Source organism: Microtus oregoni, unplaced genomic scaffold, assembly GCF_018167655.1.
Source record: "Microtus oregoni isolate MIOR12 unplaced genomic scaffold, Mior012 000033F_ref0000390, whole genome shotgun sequence".
Classification (NCBI taxonomy): domain Eukaryota; kingdom Metazoa; phylum Chordata; class Mammalia; order Rodentia; family Cricetidae; genus Microtus; species Microtus oregoni.
Genome location: NW_024543092.1, coordinates 27,787,756 through 27,793,610, shown reverse-complemented (window position 1 = coordinate 27,793,610; position 5,855 = coordinate 27,787,756). Strand labels below are relative to the sequence as shown.

General features: G+C 36.1%; 1 pseudogene; it reads left to right on the top strand.

Moving 5' to 3' along the window:
• Positions 1 to 497: 497 nt before the first annotated feature.
• Positions 498 to 4,369, top strand: LOC121466606 (annotated as a pseudogene).
• The last annotated feature ends 1,486 nt before the right edge of the window (positions 4,370 to 5,855 follow it).

Sequence of the window (5,855 nt, the reverse complement as noted above, 5' to 3'; positions counted from 1 at the left end):
CAGTGGCATGGAATTCCATTGCTATTTGAACTGACAATTTTTTTTTTTTTAGAATTTGGAGACTATAGATACTAGTAATTAATATTTTGTTCAGGTTAATGTTTTAAAATATGAAGAAATATCAAACATTTTTTTTACAGCCTCACATTACTATGATTTTTATTTTGTCCACATATGTTGAAGATTAAGTAAGTTTAAGTTAATCAAAATTTATTTTCAAAAGGGGAAGGGAGATTCAAAAATATTGAATATGTAAGAAGTTATATATTTCACAGTGCTAACTGGATGTTAAAAGTCATGACAACTTAACCCTAAGATTATCAGGTATGCTTTATTATGATCAATATCATAAATATCTACTTTCAGAGTAGAAAATGACCAGGTATATTTCTTAGGGATCAAAATTCAGAGAATGATTTATTTTCATTTTCAGGTATAACTAGAATACACCTACTCAATTTTGGAAATATGTTTCAAAATTTACTTAAGAAGAAAGAAAAATGAACAGGGGAAATTGCTCTTCTGTGGATGAATTCATTTTCTTGGGAATTACCAATAACCCTGGTACAAAAGTAGGTCTGTTCACCACATTCTTACTTGTTTATCTCATTACTCTTCTGGCCAATCTTGGGATGATCATTTTAATTAGAGTGGACTCTCAGCTCCACACACCCATGTACTTTTTTCTTAGCAATCTCTCTTTCTGTGACCTCTGCTATTCCACAGCAATTGGACCCAAGATGCTGGTGGATCTCTTAGCGAAGGAGAAAACAATTCCCATGACTGGTTGTGCTCTGCAGTTCTTAACATTCTGTCTCTTTGCAGATTCTGAGTGTCTTCTGCTAGTAGTGATGGCCTTTGATAGGTACCAGGCCATCAGCAACCCCTTGCTTTATACAGTGAACATGTCCAGCATGGTGTGTTCCATGCTCATGGCTGGGGTTTACCTGGTAGCAACAACAGATGGTTTAATACATACATCCTTGGCAATTCCGCTTATGTTTTTGTTAGTCTAATGAGATCAATCACTTCTTTTGTGATTTGCCTCCACTTTATCTCCTCTCCTGCTCAGACATACAAGTCAATGAACTGACTTTATTTACTGTTTTTGGTTTCATTGAACTGAGCACCATCTCAGGAGTTCTAGTCTCTTATTGTTACAACATATTATCAGTCCTGAAGATCCATTCTGCTGAGGGGAGATTCAAAGCTTTCTCCACATGCACCTCCTGATGGAGGAGGGTCATCTCTCTATCTGTCGTTTCATTGGTTAAGTAATTAAGAAACTGCTTGGCCTCTGATAGGGTAGAATTCAGGTAGGCGGATTAGACTGAACAGAATGCTGAGAGAAAGAAGCTGAGTCAGTGAGTCGCCATGATTCTTCCACTCCAGACAGACACAGGTTAAGATCTTTCCTTGTAAGCCAGCTCGTGGAGCTACACAGATTATTAGAAATGGGTTAGATCGATACGTAAGAGCTAGCCAATAAGAAACTTAAACTAATGGGCCAAGCAGTGTTTAAATGAATACAGTTTGTGTGTTGTTATTTTGGGGCATAAGTTAGCAGGCGGCCGGGGTGCTGGGGATGCAGCCCTGCCGCTCCTACTACAACAAAATGGCGCCCAACGTGGGGCCCCAGAAATAGATTACACAATGCTTTATTAACCTTGAATTTTCTTAACACTAATGAGAAAGGAACGACAGCAGCAGAAAGACATTGGATAATGGAAAAGTCTGCTGAACTAAATCAACCGATTTATTTCAAAGATGTGCTGACCTCTCAATGGAAGCCAGGAGATGTGCTACATTGGGGAAGGGGTTTTGCTCTTGTTTCCACAGGAGAAGAAAAATTGTGGATACCATCAAAATTAATAAAGTTTCGATTTGAAGAGGAGAAACCTCTTGGAAAGGAGAAATGACAATTCATCCACAATGATGATATTCATACAGGTGGTAAGAAAAACATATAGAATGGGGGCAGGGTTCTGTTCTTATCTCCACAGGAAAACACTCATCTTTGAAAAATTCAAGGGAAGCTGGATGTTTGGATACTGACAGATGGAAAAATACATGCCCAATAGGAAATATCAAGAAAACTGAATGGCTTATGTAAGTAAAATATATTAACCCATATTTCTAAATTTATAAAGCTGGTTTTGAAGTTGGACTCTTGCTCAGTCCCTCTCCAATTCCAAGCCTATTAGTAAGAGAAAAACCCAGAGTTTCTGGAGTTTCTGTCTCATGTCAAGAGCCATGATATGGGACAGAAAGAAATATGTGAGTTTAGGAAACATCTTTGCTTTTCTTCATATCTATCATACTTTTCATTGAATATATCTATCATGCCTTTCATTGAATACACACACACACACACACACACGCACACACATATATATATATATATGTCTATATGATTAATGTTTAAGTTTTTCACAATGAACAATGAGTTTTTCCTGAAGTGACATTTGAAGTTTCCAGAAAGAAGATGAGGCCCCATAACAACAACTCTACCTGGTTGATATGACGTCATGATACTGATAGGGCTACTACAAGACCTGCTTTGGGTACCAGCTGCACAAGACAGTTCCAACTTGGTTAGCTGAAATGGTGCACATCTTATACAACATTTTGGCCAGACCTTCACAAAATACTCAGAGACTATTTGCAATTTTAAAAGACATTGATCTTGAAATTTAACCATCATTTTAATTTCACAAGATCCCCCAGAAAGAACGTCGCCCCCATGACAGCTGGAAGTAATTCTAGAGGACGATGTTCCCTCTCCCAGTAAAGTTTGCCCTTGGGTTTAGGGATATAATTTAGGGGTTGATTATAATTAGTATATGATTGAGGCTTGGGAGAGGAATTTTATTTTGAAAAAAAAAAGGATGATGGGATAATAGATTTATAATTGTGAGTTACTGTTTTTAGACAAATATATTGGTATTGATTCTTGTATATTGATACAAAGATAAATTATACTGACTATTGTATGCATGCATGTTTCTATCTCTGTTTAAAACATTTTTATGTATTTATATATATATTTACCAAATGCAGTGTACATTTCTACTTCTGATCAAGATACTTTTACATTGTTTACATTTGGAGGTCATTGTCCTCAATTATTGCACAGTTGTTTATTGTCTTAGTCTTTAAGTTAAAGAGATATTAAGAATTGTAGATCAATAGTCATCTATGTTTGTCATAGTTATACTTAGACTAATCAGGTTCTTTAGATACATAGAGATTATATTCTTTACAAATAGATAATCTTCAACTTCTTCAAAGAGCTGTAGAAAATGGCCTTTAATCTAACTCAGAGTTTTGTGGTAGTGAGACACAATTGCTCCTGGCAACACCACTCTATTCTCGAGAGAATGTTGAGCACCAAAGACACTCCACCTGGAGCCTTTCTTTTTGGCAGAACTGGCCTCTGGGCAAAGAAATGCCCATACCTCAACCACTGACAGAGATACAGAGCATGCATGAATGGATAAAACAGGACTGTCATGTCCTGCCAAGACAGGGTAAGATAGTTTTGAAAAGTTGCTTGCCTTTGAAAATGGTATGTCAGTTATGTTAGGCCTTAGCCAAAGTTGGTTGCTTCAACGCTGCTAACGTGACTTTGGGTGATTGCTCAGGTAGCTTGTTGTCTCTGATTTGTTGCATGTTTTGGAAGTTGTTTTACTGAACTTCCTAATTACCCAGGTAACATTATTTCCCTTCTCAGATCTTCAATGGGGTTGAAGACTATATAAATGCAGTTACTTTTCTCTCATTACTTGGCCAAGTTATTTATTATACAAGACCTAAGCTAGTTAGAATAGGATATTTGTATTTATTGTATATAATTTCATAGTAGGTTTAGAACTCTCTTATTTAAACAAAAAGGGGAGGTGTTGCGGGAGGTCCTTCTGCTCCTCCAGCCTATTGCCGCTGAGATGCCAGCCCATTGGTATCTTTTTTAAAAAAGCGGCCACTTCCCTCTCCTCTCTTCACTTCCTGCTCCGCTGGCAACTAGACTCGCTTCCTGGTTGCGCAGAGGGCTGTTGTCTGGGATGGTGATCTGTAAGTTTTTTCCCCTTTAAATAAATACCATCCTATTAATCATAATTCCAAACTGGTGTGGCATTGTTTGTGACTTACACCTTCAATTGGCGCCCATCTGACAACAATGGCCATTTTCCAGGGAACTGTACTCTTCATGTATTTTCGGTCAAGTTCTTCATATTCCCCGGATCAAGACAAAATATCTTCACTGTTTTATACTCTTGTGATTCCCATGCTAAACCCTCTGATTTATAGTCTGAGGAACAAGGATGTGAAAGAGGCTATTCAAAAACTGAAAATAAAAATGTGGTTTTAAACCGTATTGCATTACACAAACTTGTACACTTATAAATAATGTTCCCCCTCCCCTGGAAAATGTAATGATGACATAGAAAAAAGTTGTAATTTGTAGTTGAAATCAGTAAAACTGTTCACTTGTTCTAACACCAAACTAGAGTAAATTGAGCAGATCTCAAAATATGGCAAGTTTCAGCATAAACGCATAGCACTCATGACTATAAATTTTCCTGCTTATTTTGATTGATGGCATATTTATTTCATAGTTGTTTTGATTACCCTCTTTAATGAATATTTACTAGTTTCACTTTACTTATTCTATACCTCATGTTTCAATGTAAATTCAATGGTTATTTTTCTAATAAATTTGTGTTCTTGTAAAAGCAATAGATTTTAATTGAACTTCAAAAATTTAAAATGCACTTCAAAATGATCCTGAAGTAAATGAAGTATAGGGTATTTTCTACAGGCAATTGTTTTAAATTCATTGTGTGGGGAAAAGATTTTGTTAACTGGAGAGTTAAAGTTATACATGTTGAAAAGATGAACACATTATCGTTTGAAGATTTGACAACAGCTATGTAGGAAATGAAGCAAACAGGTCTATGGCATTTGGAAACGACAGAAGTCTTGCCTGTGTGTTAAAGCCAATGACAAACTTTCTATCATCAATGATACTCCTATTGTAAAATCATTGCACTTCAAATAATATTAGCATAGGGAGATCTTTGGAAGCAGAATATTGTATGCATAAACAGCTGCAACTTATTATCTAGTCATCTTCAACTCTTGAAAAAGAGATCAACGTCACTGTTTAAAAGCTTTTCAACTATCCTGGGCTCATAGGGTCCCATGGCGACTGAACCAACAACCAGAAAGTCTGTATGGGACTGACTCTGCATATATGACATTGTTGTGTAGCTTTATCTGACTGTGGGATTCCAAACAGTGGTATCAGAGGTAGTTTCTGACTCTTTTGCCATGTTTTGGGACTCTTTTCCTCATACTGAATTGCCTAGATCAGTCTTGAACTTGATATGTTATGTTTGGTTGATATCCATGGGAGTTCCTTTATCCTTTCAATAGAAATGGAGAAGGAGTGGATGTAGGGGATCGGCAAAGGGGAGGGGGTACAGGAGGGGAAGGAAGGAGATAAAGTAAAGGAAGGAACAGTTTGCTTGTAAAAAAAATAAATAAAAATTAAAATTAAAAAATCTTGAGAAATTAAAGTGGTATTTGTGACTGAACTTCCAGTTTCTTCCTATGTGATGGAATGGAACTTCTGTTCATCAACATTGCTTCATTTCTTTAAGGAAATTTTCCTATTTATTTCTATTTATATGCATCCTTTGTTATAGGTTCTACTTCATCATCTATCTTGTTCATTCAACTGTTATTTAATTTTACTCTGTTTTTATATAAGTATTTCCAAACTGCCATATTAATTATTTTTGACTTCTGGTCCAAGTATTTCATTTCTGCAATTCAAAACTCTAACATCATAT